We start from the raw sequence: 23663 nt of genomic DNA, 5'->3' as shown, positions 1-23663 counted from the left end.
AATTTATATAAGAGTCACGAGCAGAGGCACAAATTCTCAATATATAACACAGTTCAAGTCACTTGACAGATTATACACGTTACAGATTAAACGTAATATCTCGTACGTGTAACTTTACGAAGAACACTAATTCGATTTTTATGTCGAACATTTCATTAGCATTCTTCTTCTTGTATAATTTACATGATTCATGCTTCTTAATATCTTTATTTGCATTTTCTTTCCAATTTGGTTGGATCGAGTTAAATTTCATCATGAAACTCGTTTAATTTTCTAAACATCGAAGAAATTGAAATATTTCTAGCAGTAGGATAAATAATTTTTGTGGAAATTACGAAAATTCACGAATCTCTAATTTCGACTTCTAGGCCTCTCAATTCTTTGACTTTTGCGTTTCGCGATAAACCGTTATCGGAAGATACCGTTCGAAATGTAAAAAGATTGCGCATTCTTACATCTCCTCTCATTGAAAGAAGAATAAAAACACCCTATTGACCTCACTAAAGAAATAAAATAGTCCACATGTTAGTTAGCAATTAAGTTAAAAAAATTTATCAAATGTCCAGCTGGACAAATTGTAAACCGCAAACTAAATAATAATAAAAAAAATTCTTCCATCTTTCGAATGATCCTCATAAAGTATCAAGTATTTCAAAATGATCAAAAACATTGTAATTCGAGTGACAAATTCAAATAACCGACATTACCTTTGTACGTTAAAATTGCAGATTTAAAATTGTCACACTCGAAACAACGAGGAAACTCGATTTACACGAAATGGATCAAGCAATGAACTTCTCGCAACAAGAACTTTTCCCTAGAAGAATACAGACTACGACGTGGTTCTTAAATGTTTGCAGAGTTCGCGGATCAAATAGCCAGCGTGTAATTTTGCCTCTGCATCCGAATTTACTGCATCGTGACGCGGTTTTGCGTAATTAGTTTCCGTTTTTCAGCGGAACAAAAAAATGTCCAACCTGCCCGCTCTTATGGATATTGAAAGCGCGAACGAGACCGCGCTCTCGCGAAAGTGGTTCGTTACTGGATTTCACGGTACACGTCATTAAACGATGAAAATGTTTCATGGCAAAAAGACGAGCCGCTGATACAACAAAATCCAACGAGCACACCAATTGTAAAGGTTGAAATCTGTCTCGCGGAAATAATTTTACACGCGTGTCCGAACACTCGCTGTTTTCCACTCGACGATGCAACTTCGCTTTTCCGAAAGTCGATAATGCTTGTTAAATATCTATTTCGCGAAAACGAACGAAAAATAATTGTTCCTACCGATGTTTCTCGATTGACTGACCTTTTTTACGAATTACGATTTACAAATGTGTCTCGCTTTTCGTGGATCGTCTTGTTTATTTGCAAGTTATTCTCAGGAAGAACGAGGTTGATAATGTAGAAGGACAGATTCTGAGGTTGGATAAAAGACACTGCTAAATATTTTGCTTCTTTGCTTATCTGTATTTTATTTGTACCTATGTAACTCGTGAAAAATACACGATTTTGATAGATTTTTAGTAAGGCTAGATACGCGAGCGAAAATGCTCTCGTACATGCCACTCGCTTACTGGAATTTCTACTTTTTAGTAAAAGCTCGTGAAAAATAAATCTCCAATCACCGTATCTTAATATCACGAAGCAAATAATTTCTATGTTTTATCAAAGAAAGCCTTGAAAAACGGATTTCAAGATACACGTGCTCGATTAACCAAAGTTCGTATAGCTACACAATCGGCGAAAACGCGTATCTCCAAACAACGTCAAACCGTGGCTAACTTTTCCATCAGGTTCCGCGAGTGCACTCGACTTCTCGGTCGTCGAGTCACGTGGATCTCAGTTTAAGCGGTAGCGGTGCCGCATAAATAATTCAACATGATCGCAAGAGCGACAAACCATCAATTAACTTTATAACAGTGTAGCCGTAGCTATAGCATAGCCAGAAGTGCTATACGATTTTCGTAGAAAATTTGGTGATTTCGTAACACGTGCATCACCGGTGGTGCGCATTAAGCGTCCCTGGTGAAGCTCGGTGAATAAACATTCGGCCACGGAACAAACGTTTGCCCACGGAAACGTCCCGGCCGGTGTAAGTTTGTTTAACCGAAGTTCACTTTATCGCTATCCGTTTCACGAAATAATAGCAAAGGGGGAAATTGAGGCTGGTCGCGGTGGTTTTGGGCGAGGATCGCGGCTCGACCACCACTCAGACAATCGCATTCGCGCGTATGTATATCGCGTTCTCGTCGTATTCCTCGACGATTGTTCGCCGATTCAGAGGCTGAGCCGAGCAACGACCGAGTGTATTCGCCTGGGTCGGCTTCATATTTCCTGTTGCCAACCACGCCGTCCGCGAAATTGCTAACGAGCAAACTCCGTGATCCGTTTCTTCCATTTGCTCTTGCCGAGTACACACCGATCTTTCGACCCCCTTTTTCGCTTTATCGCGGAATTTATAGTTACCAGTGTTGAATTTCCATCGTTTGAGATAACGAGAAGTTAAAAGCCACACACTGTAGTTAGCTGATAGTCTATGCACCTTTGGAGATGCGTTTGGATGACGTCCTTGATCGGTATTCGCACGAAAGTTACTGGAGAATTGGTTTTTCCTGTAACGTGGTAGACGAGTTGTGGATGGAGTCTAATAAGCTATCGTTTAGACGGTGTGTTCGATTGTATTGGATCTGCCGCGGTATCCAAGATTGAACATTAATATTACTAATTAACAGAAGTGCCTGATGAATAATCTCCTAATGTAGTCGAGTATCAAAATTGCAAGAAACGCCAGTATCTCTTTGAATCGTTTTAATGTCTACAGTTGCTTAGCATGTTCAGTAATTTGTAGATTAACGAACATAGTAAGTATCTGGATAATTAGACACTGACTGCTTGGTATGTAGATTCGTAGAGTTTTCAGCAGGAAGCCCCCAGTAGAGCGATTCACAGTCAGACAGCGTAGCACCTGGAGTTTACGAGTGGTCTGTCTTAATTTGCTTGAATCCACTTAATCTCGGTCCTCGTAGTAGAACCTGGTTTTTATCAAGGCATTCTCCTCCGTTGATATCTACTATTCTCTGTCATAAATATTCACACTCTGAACTTCTCTGAAAGATTAGTTCACGAGGCAAGTAGAAATTACTCCTTCTTTGTTTTACATATGTATCTATGTAAATTATATTGTAAAGTTGTACGCATTTATTCGATAAAATCTATAGAATCACTTTTATTCTGTATATTAGAACTTTGATCAATTTTCTATACATATACGCGATCTAGAAACCACGAGAAAGTTACTTCCAACAATTTTCCTCAAGTTTCTTAATGATGTTGATCCTTAATGTCAGTGGAAGGGAAACAAACACGGATCAGGGTTTTTCTTCTTGCAACTATAGTTGGATACTTCCCTCTTGAGAAATGCTTTGTGCTTGGTTTTACTCCATAGAGGTAGTGTCTTCGGTAAGTTTACATGTACAAGATGCTGTTCTGACAACTTGGTTATTTTGATGAAGATACGAACTATTAAGAACACGACGCTTCATTTTTGGTTCGAGTTAGCGGAGCTCGTACAAATTGCGATGCCGATATGAAATATATATTATATTACAAAGACTCGTGTTTCTTCGATCTTGAATCGATCAATCTTGCAATTTATTCTTTTGAGTCTATTTCGAGCCGTAAATTAAGAACGACTTATTTTCTTGTTAGCGCTGCAATCTATCAGTTCTAAAATGTAACGTCTGAAAGCATCGAATAGAATGAAAAAAATGGCAGAAAATATAAATTTCTCCGGTAATCTCGTAAGAGCATGTACGTTATTTTGTCGTGTAATTTTAACAAGAATAGCAGGTAGAGAGTTGTAAGAGGGAAAACACATCTATCCAGAAAATTCTCGGTATCGTACGAGCTTGATCGGCGCGTTAAATATATTCAAACATACTTGGTGAGAGGATTTAGTCGGTGTGATTAGGCTACAGATATTTATGCATTTGTGAAAACTTTTAATCTATAAAAATCTATAGCATACACGAAATGATCAAAAAGATGCAAAGTATTGAAAAAGAAATGGATATTATTTACAAGCTATTATACGAAGATTCAAATATAAAGTAAAATATCCTTAGCGATATAACTTCCTACTATTTTAAAGTTTATAATATCGTGCAATATGAATTTACAAGTTGCTAATAACTTTGGAAGTATTTCCGGAAGGTATAGAGAATAAAACACGGGATAAAAGTGTTACAAAGTACAAGAATAATACCGTAAGTATCTTAGTTCTTTCACGGTTCTTCCAATCTGAACATCGAGTGGCTGATTAAAACAAGAAACCATAAGTTTTTTTGATAAGAATTTATTCCGTTGCTACAATTTTCAGGAATTTCCTCGTAAGCTGCTTTATTCCGATACTTCATTATTTCTATCGATTTTGTCTCATCCACGAATTAACACCGAAACGAAAGTTATTACTCGGCCGACAATTCTGATGAATATTTTTCTATCGACAAATTTTTTTCAAATATTTTCTTTTTTCTTTACGAAGACATTTATTCCATGTCAAACTCGAACAATCAAGCAACAGCCATTTTTTCTCTAAATCGGATTTGACCGAAAAAATTTATTTGCTAACAGTCAACCGTGCGTTTTATTTAACGCAGCCGCCGTTTTCGTCGTAGATTTATGTTCGCTTGATATTGTTTGGCTCGAACGTATCAATTCCATACGATTTTCAGCTCAATAACAAACGATTTTGAACGCGATTGTTATGTTCTTTTTTTTTCTTTTATTTCCAATCAAACAACAATCGTGTGTACCATCGCGTGATCGTATTTCCAATTTTCAAGATTCCATCCTCTTTGACCGTACGACGTACGAAACCGTTCGTCTTAATTGTTCGCGAGTTAGAATCGCGGTCATTAGTCAGCGAATGTACGTACGTAGGTACAAGAGGTTCGTTTCTAGGATCAATAATCTAAGCGCCCGTTTAATCGAAGCCCTGCAACTTCGGCGATCGTAGTTGTTAACCGCATAATTGCCCTAAAATCGCCTCTTACTATAACTATGATAAGTGTTTACAGGTATCTCTGAGGCAATTGTGGGTGCTCGACGGAAGTACGGCTCCAAGGTAGAAATTGTTTGAACGACCTGCAATGACAACAATCGCTTTAAGACGAACGATCCTCTTATTGTTGCTGTTCCGTTTGATTTTCTATTTCCTTCTGTCATCGTCGAGAATTTATTTTGTAGACGATCCGAGGATTTTTTCAACGACACGCGATACTATTTAATAGTGTCGATATACAATTTAGTATAATTCCACTTACGAATAGCGATATAGATTGAGCGTGTTTGAAAGGTAACCAGATACTCTAACTAGGATTTTGCTCGATGTCATCATTTTGATAATACGCATCTTTGCGTCATGATTGACGACATGACAATTGACTGGATTCTTATTTTTAATCTTTCTACTGTTGTTTGAAAATTTTCGTTATTTTGTCTCTATTGATATTTTATCGATATTAAATCGTTGTTCTTGCAGATGTGGAATAAACTTTCACATAAAAATTGTACATGTCCTGTCTTAAGTTTCCTTTTAGCTTTAATTACCTTGTTCGAGTTAACGTGTAATAATGTATTAAGTAAATAGCAAAGAGGAGTATTGAATGAGATTATCAGTCTATTAGGTGCGTATATCTGAAGGATAATTTCGTTTGAGTCTTCTGTTAGGTATGTAGGAGGTTTGGATAGTGTCAGAATTTGGATGATTAAGAGAGCGTATGAAGTGTCCAATTGAGAGGTAAAAAATAATGTCTTGTGTTGTTGGGATACCCGTCAGAACGAGTATGTGCGTATTTCGTATGAATTGGCATTAAATTAATTCGTTTTATACGCAGAATATAGCAGTGTATACAAAACACAATTCGAATAGTTTGAAAGAAGGGACAAATTTTACCTTCAAAAATGAATTTCCCTGAGTTTTTTTTACAGGGAACGCGTATTCTCTGTATTGTATCTTGTGCAGAAAAAAAATATATTTTAACACGCCTGATGTACAGTGCCAACCGAAAATTCTAATATACGTAATATACGTACGTACAATATACGTAACATACGTATATGTAACATGTGTTTTTCTCCTGGTTTATGAATTTGTCACGTTTGCTGTCGGTAGAACGAACATGTAACCAAATCGTGTTTTCTTTTTGCGCGAATTTGTTTTTTGAACAACGGAAACGTTTACACGTTCCTTGCTTTCTCCTCGGTAAAATCGGTGGTTTTTAAAAGTACCGGAGTTTTGAATCGCAAAAAAGGATGATACACTGCAGGTCGTTACACGCTGTCAATCCTATACGGTCCAATTGTAACTGTTTTGAAATGTGTAAAAAATGTTATAACTAAAAAGAATATGTGTACCATTGTTCTTTGAACTATAACTATGAGAAACTGTTTCCCTCCAGGCAGCGTGATGGTTGAAAAAGCAAACTGTAGTTTCAACAGCAAAATTCGGCGAACGAAATAAACTCACAAATTTTCAGCTTCTCTGTTACAATCGATAAATCAGAAATTTTGTTACGTTAATCCCATTTATTATTTTGTTTCCCTTTTTCTTACATGCTACCAATTTTATAATTTTCCGAAATGCTCGACAGCGTATATTAATTTCATACTAATTAAGATACCTACGAAACTAGATCTAAATCAAACGCTCCTACGAATTCCCGAACTCACTTCTCATGTATGACGTTATCAATTACTGCCTTTTAATTCCCCTGCTTAACGACTATATATTGCTCCTCTAATAACTCTAGACGAACAAGTTTATACAACTAGCTAATACTGCGTGCAACTACCCAGTACACTCCGTGCACCATGAAACTATCCGCCAAACTATCCATACTATCCAGGACGTACCCTTTTGCTTAGAAACAAATTTTAGTAAAACGTATTTCGTACCAAGATCTAAGAACAACGTTTAACACGACTACGTTGTACATATTTCGTGTGGAATCGTGGGCAACATCTACCATCGACAGACAAATATCTGCTTCAGAGATCGTTTGGACTGTCATTATTTCGTTACAAGCATTTTCGCGACTAAAATTTCGTTGCAGGAAACGTTCAGAGCTCCAGAAACGTTTCAGGTCGAAAGTTGTTGGAAAGAGTAAGGACCGATGTAATGGATTCAGGTCGGATTAGCCGAAATTCGAGTGTGTGCATGACGTACCTACTGTGAAGATCGACAGTGTTGCTGGTAACGACATGTTGCGCTAACCCTAATGAGAATTCACCTTTAGGCGTGGTGCTTCGCTTAACGACGCGATGCGACGCGACGCCTGGATATTCGCCGGCCGTCGTGTCGTACGCGACGAGAAAGGCTCCCCGTGTCATTTAACACGTCCACCACAACTTGATACTCCCTCGTTGCATAACTCTCGGCTTTGCATAATGTTTATCTGACCATGGTGCCATCGTTAAACCGCTTTTCACGTTTTCTTTCCACTTTTTACTTAATGGTTTCAGCGTGAAAAACTTCACGATTTTGCGCTGCTGCGATGTCACGTAATATGTCTTCGTAGCTCGAAAATAGCGTAGTTTATCACCAGATTATGAGACAGCGTTGTTTCTTTTTATATCGACGAAGTAATTTGGTTAAAGAAAGCGTAATACCAATTGATTGAAAAGCCATATATCGTTGTTCGGTATGTAGATACATGGGAAAACAAAGCGGAAATCAAGTTCAGCAGCAAAATGTGTTAAATCGTAACGTTACGTTTGTGAGATTTTACCATCTCTATTTACCTAATATTCTGTCCAACTATTTGATTTTTTATCAAATTAAATCAAACAGAGATGAAACGAAAGTATCACTTCGCAATATGCTGTTCGTTGCATCAACAATTTCAATTCTTTTATTTGCCCACCATTCTGTGTATCCCGCCTATTTACTTTTTATTAAACCAAAACAACCATAAACTACCAAAGCCGCAGAAAGCAAGAGGTATAGCGTAGAAAAATAAGAAATCCTGCGAACTTAAAATTTATACCATAACCGCGATATTTCTCAGTTTCAAACGTCGCCACTATCTGTTACTCTACTCGTGGCAAAACTGAACGACGAGGCTATTTTCAAAAGCATACGCGTCTTCATCGTCATTATCATTACCAGGAACGCCTTATCTCTCTTTCATCGCGAACCTTAATGGCTCGCCATTCGCATTTCTAGCTTTTCTTGTCGCTTGTACTCCCGCTTTCGTCCCGGCTGATCTATGTACAGTCGTGATGTGTCGCTTCATTGCTCGAGGAAGCTCACCCCTGGAGTGTAATAAAAATGTTGTCTCGCCTCCATCCCGCCCCGTCGGTTGTCTGCATTTGTCTCTCGGGTAGCTTCGTAGCTTCGCGCAGCTGCCACGAAAAGATAGAGAGCCAGCGGTCGTACCTTCTCCTCCGGCTCAGCTTTTTTAAGTCGACAGTTAATTTCGCGTTTTCCACGGTTTTCGACGTTTCCCCACGAATTATTCTACTCGAGGCACGATGTGTTCCTATTGACGCGGCTAGAACCGTGTTTCCACGGCGAATGAAAAAGCGACTGCTGCGCGCGGACAGCTTTCTTCCTGTCGAGTTCTTTGTGCGCCACGAAACGTTTCACGCCCAGGGGATGTAACTTCGGGCAAAAAAGGGGTTGGTCTTCCTTGGGGAGCCCAAGACACTGTTTCGTTCTGTGAAATAAAAGCGGAACGGTGATCGGCTGGTCGAGCCACGTTGCTTCTGATAACCTGGAAGAAATTGAACTGCTTGCAAAAAGACTCCGAAATCTGTCATCGTGATGCACGATTTCAAAGTTGCTACCTATTGCAATTGGACATCCGAAAGATTGATCGTTGATCACGTGTGCTACAATAACCATTGCTTTCCGATACATTTGCCGGTTTAAGCAGATATTCTCTGTATAATCGATTGATTGAACAACTGTTTGTCTTCTGTTCATAAATATTTGATCTAGAAGATTGGAAATGCGAAAGGAGGGTCTAAGATAAGCAATAAAAATGTCTTTTCTTAATCTGTTGATAAATATGCTATAGGTATTCCCAAAAGAACCGAGACTCAACGGATTAACGTGAAATATTCACAGCGAAAGTACACCTTGACGTGAGAAAATACGACAATTTCTTAGCCTTTTCGAGGGTTTCCTTAAAATTACCATTCTTATCAAAGTTACCGAGATTCCGAAAAATATAAGTTTACAAATTTAAGAAAACTGGCAAAGGAAATTCTCCGTATCTCAAAGTTACTCTACGATATCATGGAAACGTTCTTTTTTCTTCTTCGATGAAATCAAGTATTTTTGATGAGATTTCATTTAAGCTATTCGTTATCGAAGATCGTACAATATTATTATCGCCATTTACGAGGCAGTAAAGCGAGATTACTTTAATCAAATCCGCGATTTAGAGAAAGTAACTAAATTCCGGCGTGTTTACTCTGCTTGTATTTCGCAGCGACCAAACGCTGCAGGTATTCCAACCTGGATAAGCTAGACGAAACTTAGGAAGTTAGTTGGTTAGACGCAGCGTAAGACCGACTTGTCAACGGCGCTGCCGCACAGAAAGCATCGGGGTGCTTGTCTGATCACCGAACTTAAGCTCCGCTTAGATGAGTGATCGTCTAAGAACTCTGTGTGCTCTTGACGTCGTTGGTTAGAAGTTCAACTAAAACCGAAGGTTCTTAGCTAATGGAAATCGATATAGGTTAACGAGAGATTTCACAAAGGCGAAACTAACGAAATTATTTTATAACAGTTCGATGTACCAGTTGATCGTTCTCACCGTTTAAATGTCATTGATTATGTTTGGTGACAATGACGCATATTTAATTTCAAAATCAAACGAGAACATAGCTTTACGGTGGAATTGGTCAACGCCGTATTGAATTGAAAAATGTCTTCGCATAAAAAGACAAGCCACGCCTATAATGTCTTGCCTATAATGTTATGTCTTTCGCCTATAATCTTCGAATATAGTTAAACCCGAAGAATCCGTGAAACTAACCGCATATTTATTAGCGTTGAATTTGAATCGCGAAACCACAAACTTAATTAAGTGGGCTATTTCCAACGTCCGTTTATTTGGTCGGTCTTGAACTTCCGAAAAACAAATTGCTGCGCTGCATTCCACCAATTTATCTCGTGCAATTTACAACAAACTGACGGGGATCGCGGAACTTCTCTCGACCTAATTTCCAGGATCCTTTTAATTGAATCCGACAGCTTTCCCAAATACGGCAAAAGAAGCTCGCTGAAACTCATCTGCACACTTTATATAAATAAGAAGTTAAACAAGCAGGACGTACCTATAGTTTCAGGAGTGCGAACGAAACAAAAAGTCTGCGACCAATGAATTCACGACTATTGGAATATGGTCGATGGACGGTTGTTTCGAAAAACGATCTGCAAACGTATACTTCGCAACTAGCGTGGCACAAAGGGTAAAAAAAGTTTCAACCTCGATATTTTTTACTAGTCAAGTTTGCAATAACCTTTTTTGGGATTGCAGTTCGAAGGTGAAAGCGCGTTTGTACGAATGCTTTTATGATGATCAAATAGGAATTTCGTAGTGGATACTTCGATCTTGAATTGAAAAAATAAACAACAGAAAGATTTTGAAGTGCAATTTTTGTAAAAATTTGCAGAATTTTTATATGTGCCATTTGAAAATATTCCGTTAGTGAATTTTGATTGTGCTATTTGAAAACGGACAAATCGGACTAAGCTTAGATATAAATATCGAAATGTAAACGTTTTTCAATATCTTCAAATACACAATTTTTCGAAAGTATTAGGTCGCTTGTAGACATCTTTTATGGATATATTAGGAGTTTCATCCACGTTTCTCTTTCAATGAGGATCGATTCGTGTCACATTGTGCGACCTACTTATTTATGCGATCGTTCGACAGTTTATCAGCAAGCTACGGTTTAATGAATACCACCAGATACACATTTTCCTTGACAAACCATGATTCCTGTTCGTGACGCGCTCCAATTTAAACAACTATATATTCTAACCTTCATGATCCACGAGTTAATAGTTTGTCTTAATTTTCTAGGACAATAAACTGTACCGCCGTTATCGAATTTCAAGCGTGCTAATTCATACAGACAAACTAAGTCTAGAGTATCTCTCGATCCAACGAGAGTGCTTCTAACTTTAGTTTTTAATTACGCTATAGTATCTTCTTAATTATACGTGAAACTTCACGGGTTTGTATACTCGTGGAGAATGAACCGGCGCGCACGGGAATTTCGTGGAAAGCTGGCTAAGTGTGATCTAGTTAGAGAACGCTAACTTGTGCACGCACTTCTACAAATTACCTATAATAACGGATAAATATCCAGCAATATTTGCATAATTTTGTAATAACGTTCATTGTAATATATATCTTGTTACTTGAATACTATTTATAATATCTAGCGTACTGCTGTATCCTATTATCTTTTTCTTAGTTTATTTTCTAAACACGCGTAAACTCGCGTAAAATCTAGTATCGCGTGTGTGCGATATTAATTTGATTTGAAATTTTATCGTCTTACTGCAAATATTTTATCATCCTTTAGTCAGTGTGATACGGTGTAGAATCAACGGTAGTTCCAAAGTTTCAGTAACGTGTACATATTGTTACCCAACGTTTCCTATTGTATCATTTATATTTTGTAACTAATTCCCCTACGAATCTGGTAACGCTGAGTCCACAGCAATTCCGTTATTATTTCACATTTATAATTTCTATATCTCACGACACCGTCGTCGAAAGTTGCTTGTCGCGTCATTTACTTCTTGTACCTGGTTTGGCTCCGAATTTCGTAACGTCAGGTCCAGTGATTCGATTAATAACTGCTGTAACAGGACGCAGTCTGCTCGATAAGCATTTGCAACGCTCAGATGTTCCTCGTGGAACATCGATGCGTAATGTGTACTTGGTTGTGTTGAAATAGTGTTGCAGTGCATTGGTATTTCGTATCGAATTGTTTGTTACGTCTGTGATGTCGAATAGTTAACGAGATTACAATTATGCGAAGTACTTCTCATCTTTTCATTTAACAGAGGATCCATTTATTTTGAACACCTATTGACAATCCTGTTTATGGTACTACATTTTGATGTATTAATTTAGCCGAAATTATGACCGAAACATTTCTGTTTAACAAATGTAATGGAAATAATTTAAATGCGAGTAAATAACGTAGTTCCGTATCGAATTTAGATCAGTATAAATATAATCGTATCGAACGTAATTCGGCGCGAACATAATTGAGCTGGTAAAGGTAATGGACGTGATGGTTATTAAAACATCCCACTGATGGATTTTAAAGAACCAATTACGATAGAAGTTACGATAATCGAACAACTTTCGAAAATTTATACGAAAAATATATGATAAAGTTAGCTGGTAATGGAATGAAATTAATTTGAATGCTTTTTAGAATTCTCGAGAATATGTAGTCGGAAGTAAATTAAGTGAAAGCAAGGAAGAAATATCGCGTGAAATTCGTGATTATCGAGCGCAAATATTTTATATCAAACGTAAACTGTTGTTATCGAATCGTTTAACTTAATTAAATTTCAGATTATTAGTCGAAGAATTTAATATTGAAATAATAGCTAGAATGTAATAAAATACTACACCGCTGAACTTCGTCCGGATCAAACTTATATAATAGAAACATCGGAAGAATAGAAGTTACACAATGTAGTTGAAAGATTCAAAGCATTTAGAAGTCAAGGAAATCTCGAGCAAATTTCTTTTTCAAGTTTTACAATCTACACAAAGTTAGCGCGCTTCTTGATTCAGCAACTTCTACGGTAAACTTCCCGACGCATTACAAAGCGATAGCTTTTTTGAAGTAACTTTCAACAAATTTCTTTACAATTGACAAGATTTTTATATAGGAAACCAATAAAGAATTATACCGTTATTGGATATATCGTGTGTTGAATTTCATAGTTTTCCGTGTCGCATTAATTTTTATACCTAATCCTTGCGTTTATATATCTTCCTCTTAATGATCATCTCGAAGCCAATTTTTATTATAGGATTATATAAAAAACATATCGATGTATCTAGTCTATAAAAACTCCTTATTTCTGTTTGTTTGATTAATACAATAAAATCATCCATATCTCTAATTTTTAAGCAGCAGATATCAACAATAGATATCAAGATACTTTCACTAGAATATCCTACAATTTTAAAGCGTATGTGTTTAAAAAATCTGGGCACCGCAATGTGTTAAATTGAGCGAAACTTGACAATATGACAAAGTACACGCGAACTACGTACGATCGTTTGAGGAGGGAGATAAGTGGAGAAAAGGACCGTTTACGGAGAAACACCTGCGATCGTTAAAACCGTAAAAAGACTCTGGTAAGATTTCCCTCGAGCAACCTACGCTTAGGTGTAAGGGATCGGGTGTTCCGGTTGACTGTTCGTTCCGAAGTTTTTCAAGTTTCGGCAGAGTCGTTGGAGGTCATCGGAAGTTCCTTGCACGTAGCGAGGTCCGGCGAGAAAGGTGTATTCCTGGTTTGTCAATGGGTGGGAACCTTGCGGAGGAAGCACGCATGAGGGAGCGCCGACCTGACCCCAGACGCGACTTCACGTGTCGTTGACTGCGCCCGAATATATACAGAACACGCAGGAAACCCGCACGTGGGAACATCGTAGCGTAGTTACTTAAGGATCCCCATTACAGCATCGAAACAATTACGACTCTCCTTGGTCGTCGCGCTATCATTTGTGTACTACGAACAACGCTGTCTCGCGTATTCGTTGCCCTAGCTACGCCATACAGTTCCCTTTCTTTCTTTTCACGTAAACGTTGAATACAGTGTTCCACTGCTACTCTTGTTTTCAAGCTAACTGCGCTAGTATACGCGGTCCCATTGAAACATTGAAAATTTGTAACGAGCGATACACGCGTTAACGCGCAACAAAGATCCTCTCCTCTGTTGTTTTTCTGAGACATTCGATTATATTAGATTAGTTGAGACGATTATATCGGAGAAATTTCGAACCAATCCGCGAATATGCATGTACATAGAAATTACAAGACTTTTATTACAATAATAATCATAAAATCATAATAGTCAGGTAAAATTTTATGTTTCATGGTAAGGTTTTACAATACCACTGATATCAAATTAAGTTGTCGGTATGACGAATGGATCTAGATTTTCGAACCATATTATTAGTGTAGTTTCAGGATAAGAAAAGTTGCAGGTAACAAAAGCGTTCCATAAATCCGAGCGTATATAACCGAATGTGATGTTATCGTCGTCATTTATCGGGCGTCAATATTACTTCACGGTTTATAGAACAGAAATTTACCGGAACAAATTCCCAATTACCTAGTAATAATGACATTAATTGCACGCTATTGCTTCGACGAGCAGATAATTTTCGACGCCTGTCGCGAAGTCATCGCGAAGCTAAATTATTAGTTTCATGGAGCTGTACATCGATTTTGCAACATCGGAGGAAAATTAATACGTGAAGATAATTAATACGGCGACGTGTGTACGTAACTGGTAAAATTAATATAGTCATTTTCTACTGTGAGCATTCTATAGCTTTGTAAAATGCAAATCTTTTATATTATCTGTGTTATCAGTTTTGCAGTAATTAATCTACAGTCGTGATCTATATATCACGGAATATGTAGAAATAATATGCAAAACGATAAGAAGAAAACATTTCCCATTAAATTTTTAGAAATATAGGGATCAAAAAAGTAAGTTGCTGGATTTGAATAAAAGAAACGTTAATCCGAAAACTTAAAAATTACGTAGAACGAAGAAAGTAAAATAAATGTGTAAGGGATGAAAAATACAAGTCAGTAATAAAGGATAGCGAGTTAATGCAAATTTCATGTTGTCTCTATCTTTTTTACAAGCAGTTTCATATATTTTCATCAAAGATAAGCGTATTCGTGCATAAATGTTGGAGAAATTAAATTTTTGTGACATTGTAACGAAACTTAATTAAAAATGAAGCGTACCATATATAAAGTAATCTATTAAAATGCAAAATGGACTTATTAAAATGTAGCAAGATGATGCAACGGATAAAAATTTGGTGATTTAAATATGGATAGTGTTGAATACAATAGGGTCTTTTATCTGATGAATGCGCCCTCTACTGTTAGAGATTTTCGTAGATTAAAAGTTCGTATCGCGCTCTCCTGAGGTTCTCTTTTTCCCTCTTTTGTTTCAAAGAGCGGAATTATGTTCCCAGTAATGAATATGCGTGGCTTCATCCAAAAATATTAATAACGGACGTCTTTCTCATAAATAAAGTAACACCGAATAGGTCATCACAAAAAAAAAAACAAATTATACGATAACTCTGTTTCAGCAGTGAACGAACATGTTTCAAATTTAAGAATCTAAGTTTTAAATTCATCCATTGTACTACTGAAGCAGATATCGCAAAAATGAGTCGGAATAATGTACAGTCACACGTTCGACTCCGCAATTGCTATACCCGACCGACAGCGAAAAAACAAAATCACCAGCTAATCAACCATTTACAGAAGAATCATCGTTCCTTTCACAATCCTCCCTCTATTAACGAGCATGCATTCGCTATCGATGCAGTAGTACGTTTATGAATTTACGTGAGTTGGACGAGGGTTGGAACGGCGACAAGAGTTTGCTGGACGGCTGAGGGTTGCACGAAAGCTTATTTGTTTTCCAATTAGATTGTACCTCCGATTCGTGCGCGACTCTTTTTCTTCCACGTTGCCTTCGGTACGCGTTGCCAGTGGCCAGTGCCAAGAAACTGGTGACGTTCTGCGGAATCAATTCTTTTCTTGCTCGCTTTGCCACCCTTCCTCCTCGATCTCTCTCGTGTCTGTTATACGCGAAAACTCGTCTCTCGACGAGCTGTTTGCGGAACTCCGCGTACCGGCAGATACTCGAGAGCATCCTGTGCTCATTGTCAGGCATTCCGGTATCTCTCTTCGTTTCTCTTTATCCATTTTCCAGGAGATTTGTATCCATGGGTTCGCGACAGGCTCCTGTTCTGAATTCCGTGATATACTTCGCTTACGTATGCTGGCTGCACCGCGTGCTGTGGGCCCTTCTGAAAGACACTTTCAGTCCGGAGCCTATGCAACCAGCACTGGATTCTCCTTTCTCGCTTTTCTTCCTCGTTCCAACACCTTCGTCGCCCTCCTTTTGCACGGGCTGATGCAGCCAACCAGAAGCAAGATAGCGACGCAATTAATCTCGCGTGATTACTACGCCACGATGTAACCGTGCCTCGTGGCTACAGTTTTACAGAAGGACCACGATTGGCAGGAATTCGCATTTATCGTCGCGACGAATTCAACCGTGCTACAGATAACTGCCTGTAAATCAGCGACCTTGCAAGCACGAATTGGTAATTAAGGAAGCGGATTGAGTATAGTGCTAGGAGTGATTCGACGTTCGGGATGGTTCAGTGTCTTTGTTGACCTCGAAAGTAGTAGTACGTGTGCTGTAGGTGAGATTGCTAAGGTGGATTTGGATCTCGGCAGGAAATCGCACGAGATGTTATGCATGGAACTCCGGCGAGGTAATACGGATAGGGACGAGAGTAAACTGGACGATATATGTGTGGAGAATTTGTATAATATTTAACAAACGGGAATCGTATTTCGTATGTTGCAAAATTTTCGCGTGGATACTTTTGTAAATATAAAATTGTGATTCCACGGTTGTATTGTATCAGCAAATTTGTTTTACCGAATGTATTTCCCAGTGATACATAAAAATAGAAAATATTTCGAGTTTTATTTTTTAAATTATTCTATATCTTGAAATTGATTTTACCAGGGAATTTATTTTGTTGGCAAATATTAAATATACTTGTTTCAAATTGATTTTTTCGTGTAAAATAATTGGAAGTGTTTGCGTAAATTGGGTTACGTAAGTTTTATGACGGCAATGTTTAAACATACTCAGTGGTGAAAGCAAATGAAAAGAAAAATTAATTGCGGTTTGAAAGCAAAGTATTCGCTGATACGCGAGTTTTGTTAAACTTCTATCGCTATTTACATACGTACTTATGGGTCATGGGAAGGTTTCACGGATTTTCTTTGATATTTCCCGGCTGTTCTGAAATCGTGCAACAAAGGCATGATCACTGTACAGAAAAAACGCAAATCGTTTTGTATATGATATAAAGAGAAAATACAAATTGCAAATAACAAATGCAAATCTATAAATGTGATATACTATGTATTGTCGGAGTTATTATTGTAATATTGAAATTGTCATGGATCTAATTTATCGCACATTAATTACGTTTAATAAAGGAACTAAAGGAACAATAGAAAAGTAAAATGTTACATTTTAAAGAAGTTTCAATCAATCATGATTGAGTCAGCCCGTAATATTAACTAAATTCAGTTAATAATGATTTTCGAGATACTCCCTTCGCGGATGTTCATTAAACACTGCATGTTCATTAAACGGTACTATAATGCACGAATTGAAATTGAAATTTACTACTGATAGTGCCATCCATACGCAATTGTCATCGGATATTACAACAAAAATGACATAATAACGAATTGATATTAATTTGCAATAACGTTCCTTTTTAAAAGATGACCAGTTTATTCGATTTATTTTGCATTCTTGTTTTATGTTTTCCATAATGAAGCACACGTGAATTTTTAAAAGTTCCGTTAACATAAAGTAACGTATGCAAGTTATTTATAAATTTTTATGTAACATAAAGTGAACCAGAAATATTTCTCCATAATATTACTTAATATTGTCCCTTTTCATAGCGAAATGGTTTTGCAAAGATCATTTTCCAGAAGATATACGGTATCATAAAATCCGCGAAATTATATATTTTATATTAAACATTTCAGAACTAATTAAATTTATTCGTAGTATATCTTCTAACACAAAAAAACAGCGTTTCATTCAGACAAGAGACGAACAATATTTTTAATTTACAATATAATTTCGATGACAGTTTTTTCCAAACGAGGAAAGGTGGGGAAATATGCTATTACGTTATTTCATCTGTTCTCGAAACAACCGAAACTGTATTGCCATAAAATGGATGCACTCGCGCGAAATCTAATCCTGTGCGACGTAATTTAAATGAATGTATTATACGAGAGAACATTATTGAGGCCACGAAACAAATAAAATCGTAGCAACAATAGAATAAACGCGATGAAATAAATTACACGAAGTATTATTAACTTACGAAAATCAAGCTGGAACGAGCCCGAAATAACGAAGTTACGATGCACGAAAACATCGTTGGAAAATGGTCTCTGGCTCGTCGTATGCTGACGAAATTATCTTGGTTTGTCCTGGTCGCAAATTGATTGACACGCAGACGAGTGCATTTGTAATTTGTACAACAAACAATTTATACAATCGCTTATTGATACATTTAAACTACCAGTACTCTAACAACAAAGAAAATTCGCTTTTGCTATTGCCTCGAGAAAACAAATTCTACAGTTTATTTGTAAAGAACTCAAACACAGAAGTATTATTTCTGTCGCATCGTATAACGTTGCAATCCACTACGGAAATTGTAATTCTGTTGAAAAGATATAATTAAACTTATAAAACTTCTATCTAAATTGATTAAGATTTCTTATATCAAGGCTCAAAAGTTATTTTCAGTAATTCGGCGATTCTCAATGTTTTTTTTTTTTTGTCAAAGGTAGAAAATACATATGTGAAAAAATTCCCAATGTACGAATTGCATGCTTTTTCACCAAACGGCCAATAAGGTTTCGAAAGAAATTGCTTCTCGCGTCAGAGAGTTTTGCTACATTCGTTATCCAGGTTATCAAGCTTTGCATAGGAATGGAAAATCACCGACCACTATATCGAGAAATTCGAGCGTCTGAAGTACCCATTTTTAGAATCGATTTTCGAAGAATGGTTTCATCTCAATAAAATCGGGTTACCATAGCAGAGGTTCGTGTTTCTTATTTTCGGATCTTTCATACTGTAGCAAATCGCTACAGAACTGAATGAAATTTTCTCTTACGTGTTTTTTTATTTGAAAAAATTTATCGCAGCCAAATAGATGAAACTCGTGCGTGGAGAACACAAATTATATCTATAACACCTTTACGTTTGTTCCTATCCTTTATATTTGCAAAATAATTCGAATTTTTCAAAATAACAATTTTAATTTTCCCAATAAATTTTCTCCGTGATTTTAGAATCCTATAAACGATATGCCATAAATATCCGTGTAAGAATGTAACGTCGAGCGCGGAAGTTAATATATAACCCAATATATAACGCAGTTCTTTCAAACTTTCTCACTACAACGTCATTTTACTTCAAGTTCAAACTGACGACGAGTTCTCGAGCACCTACGGTATTTCAACCGTATGCACAATTTCTGAGTCCCCTGTGCCTGGGGAAACTTTTATTACGCGAGACAGGACTTGATGTCCCGGAAACGCGTGTACGTACACAAAATGATCCTAACGCGGCAATCCCTGATGGTCAAACTCCTGTCAAGACTAGTTTCTTCGTTGACCCAGATTTAGGAAATGTCAAGCGTTACTAAAAGGTTTGCAAGATGCTTTTGTTCTCTTCGTCTGTCGTGAATCTGTCTGACTGTATCGAATCCTGACAATTTCTGTTGTTCGAAGATATTCCATTAATGATGAAACGAATATTAGTCATAAAAGTGTATTTCACCAGGTAGCCTGACGCTATTCAGCTTTCGGACATTTTATCGCAGATACATAGACTGCCTGTGGCTAGTAAAATTGCTTCAACACATATTAGTTATAGAGTATCGTTGGATTGTTGAGAAAATTTTAAGGATGGCAGGCAACTCTTGGTTGCGTTGTGTTCAAAACACAGGAATGTTGCTGTTAGAAGAACTAGCCACGAAATAGGGGAGGCAAAAGTACCCTCTGATAAGAGGATTATGAGCAACAGCACTTACTCCGGAACTTTGCAAACGTGTGTATGCTCGAGTGATTCCGTCATGTTGTACCCTGTACTCTAATATCCGAATCTCTAACACGAACGTTGCACCAACGGTGCCGATGGATTCTTTTTTAACGTGAGACACGCATCGAGAAGGAAGGAGTTTGAGAACGGTGGATCACAGTTAACAAGGGCTCGAAAATTATGTTCCTTTGACTCGGGGATTTAGCGTGTCAGTAGTTGGTCGTGTTCGCACGGCGAGCGTAATAACGTGGTTTACATTTTAATCCGCAGCAACTCCGCTAAACTGACGATGAAACTTAATAATTGAAACAACGGTGCCGGGAACACGAGATTGCGTGCCCTTAGCCGCGAAACGCGCGTTGTTACACCAGAATTTTGGGGTAACTCGATTCTGTCGCGGCTCGGTCGTCTTAATACGAGTGTCGGTTCTTTTATTAAAGTTAAACAGAGGACGGCATAATAAGATAAGCGAAGATTACAAAACGGAAACTATCCATATCGAAATGCATCGATCGGCGTAGTTCGTTAACTCTACTTGAGACTTGGACAGTTATTTTCGCTCCATTAAGTCCTCTTTGTTTCGAGTGGAGTACATGTCGGGGGAATTTTCGAAAAGAGGAAAGGGATAATTTGCGGAAAACTTTCGTATGAAAAGCGTCGAGAGCCTTTGTTGTGTTATTCGCTCATATCGAGCTTGAAGTTTTACCTAACTTTTATAGGGATTCGTTGTTCGAATTTGTCTTATTATTAATTTATATCTAGAAACTTTTATGAAAGCATCGAATATTAAAGGCGCGTGTTTAAATATTATTGAATTATTAATAATTCCTCTTTGAATAAGCATGCGATCGTTGTATAGGCCAGTGATTCTTCAAAAGAGAGTGTAAATGGAAAAGTAAAGAAGTATAATTTCTCATTCTAACTCCTAGATTTTTGCCAACGTCGTTTTGCTACTTTATAGCCTGCTGTTATTGCATTGGAGCAATGCCTGAACTGTATTCATGAGATTCCTTTTATTAATCTCTGGTGGAAAATAAATTGCCAAGATGTACTTAACATCTACATCAAGAGAATGAAGTGTTCTTGTAGTGCTTTAATTTCCATAGAGTTTAGAAAATACCAATACATGTTTACATTAATTTGTCTCTATGAGAGAAACAAGATACGGGAAAACGAAAGGGTAAAGACTATGCCAATCACAAATAATCCTTGCGAAAAGAGAACGAAGAACACAGGATTGCTGCAGATTGTCCTACAAGTAAGAGACGAGCACGAAATGAATGAAAGCTGAATTTTCGGGATTTTCGCTGGTTTATTATTTGCAATAGGATCCCTTTCACGATTTGCGACAAACTAAAGAAACCTGAAAGGTGTTTTAGATATTTCTTTACATCGTCAAATAGCACGAATGAAAATTGCTTATAAAATAAATTACATTTGTAAAAATATCTCGATTTAAACTATCCGTTATTTCGATATTCCTAGCTTTAATTGAAAAATATTCAAACGAGCAAAAGAAACGCAAGCGAAAAATAATAGAAACTGAAATACTCGTAGGTGTAACCTTATTACGTGTAAAAATCAAATTTAAAGCAGACAGGGGAAAGAGATAGATTGCAGACTTAGGAAATGAAAAGAAGTTGTCAAAAAAAGCACACGTGTATACAACAGCTGCTTTTCTAAAGAAGTCAGACGTTTTTGTAAGGCTGTATATAAGAGGCCATTTATATCTAACTCGCCTACAGACTGAGATTTCCTATTCATGCACTTCTAAGAGTAATGCCCTAAAAGTGAGGCAGCTTTCTAAAGAGTTCACGCCTTCGTTCGGCCGGGTTACCGCTACTCTGTCTTAATAAACTTAGTGAAACGGCCTTCAGTAACCAAAACTAAGTAGAAAATATCTTCAGAAATTATGCGGCTGTATAAAGACTTGAAACATATACTAGATGCTAAAATGCTAAAAGTAAAGAAATCTGTACAACATTCGAACAATAAGTTAAAAAATGTAGGAGAAAATAAGAATGTTTGACGGTGAACATTACTTATTCGATGAAATATTTTACATACTAGTAATAATTTCATAATATAAATACAATTTCTTTATAAATGACACAAAGTGCAATGTTTGCAAGATATTTTAAATTATAGAAGTACCATAAGCTGATTAATTACGATTCTTTCCTTAATGATAAGAAACTGATAATTTATTTCAGCGAATTTCATTTTTATTTGAGACATAATTAACTAAGCGAAGATATCAAGATTCAACAGATACGGTGTGCGAAATAGCGAAGTAGAAATATCATTCCAAGAGAGTACCGAGACAATTTCAATTAATTAATTTCCCCAGACTACCACTGAGAATATCTTTCACTTAATTATAGGATTGTCCAGAACATAGCTGCCGCGTTTTAAGTAAGCACAAGCTTTGTTATCGTCCTCCTGCGTCTGTATAGACGTCTTTCCTCTGAACATTCTATCGTCGCTCGATCGACTAATTCGGAATATAAATATTCCCATTAATTTCTCTAAATGTTCTCGCATCATAACTCACAGGCGCGTTGAACAAGTAAAACAATAAACGTGATCGATCGACGGTAAAACGATTCTAAGCAAAACGATCCTCTGAGTGTTTCTTAGAGCAAGAGGCGTGCACGCTCAGCCGATCACGAGATACTCGCAAGAAAAAACACCTTCGTGGCCAGACAAAGAAGAACTCGCGGATGCTTAATTTCCATATGCAAACCGAACGAAAAAACATCGCATTCTACCCTTAATGCAGCGCATTTGATCGGCACATAGGAGAAAAACGTTATCCGCTGCTGTCGAGCGCGCGGCAGCGCATTAATCTTGCGCCGATAATTCTTACCGAGCGGCAAATTAGAATTCATGGAAAGACGATCGCCATACTGCGCTGGATCGAAACTAACAATAAGTCTCTCGTGTCCTGGATATAATTCATCGTATTTCATAAAGTGGCCGGACACGTTTGACGTTTAATACCCGGCAAGGATGGTAATGAGAGGAAGCGTTCCATCTTTGAATCGAATAAGTCAAAGATGCATTTGCACGGAGACGTTAATGGACAAGACGTTTGCTCCTTTGACACTAGCGCTTTCTTAAGTGATTAATAAATCGACGATGATGATTTTATAGACGTTGATCGAAATTTAATATTTCCAACTTATACGCTACGGAGTTCCAGTTGACACATCCGACATTGTTAGAACAAGTGACTTTGAATTATTGCAAGCATGAATTGTGTTAACACGAAACAAGCGAAATTTTTCGTATCTATTTATATTTGCAAACTTACGAAATAATCATGAAAAGACTCAAGGATACAATAAATGTCACAGAAATAACTTTTTTTCCATTTCTTACTTCATTTTTCATCGTCGCTGCGTAAATGGGAATCTAGTAAAAAGAAAATACTTCAGTTGTAGATTGTTATCGACAAGTTTGCTTCTTGTAAAACCATGCACTCGGGGAAGAAAGGAAACGGAAACAAAAGAGAAAGGATTTATCGAAACGCTTTGAGACGCGTCACAGATTAGTTGAATCGTGAAAGTCACGCAGTCTACGCGTTACACTGATGAATTATTCATCAAGATAAGGTGGGATCGTTCGTTTTAGGGTTGAGGCAAATCACGACGAA

General features: G+C 37.3%; 1 protein-coding gene across 4 annotated transcripts in view; it reads left to right on the top strand.

Annotated features, from left to right (window-relative positions):
• LOC117211113 (hemicentin-1) overlaps positions 1-23663 on the top strand; it is a 432433-nt gene that overhangs the window by 98283 nt on the left and 310487 nt on the right. The window lies entirely within an intron of this gene.

The sequence above is a fragment of the Bombus bifarius genome, unplaced genomic scaffold, assembly GCF_011952205.1.
Source record: "Bombus bifarius isolate JDL3187 unplaced genomic scaffold, Bbif_JDL3187 scf7180000007970, whole genome shotgun sequence".
Taxonomy (NCBI): domain Eukaryota; kingdom Metazoa; phylum Arthropoda; class Insecta; order Hymenoptera; family Apidae; genus Bombus; species Bombus bifarius.
Note: the sequence above shows the minus strand (reverse complement) of the source record. Positions and strands in the feature narration are given on the sequence as shown.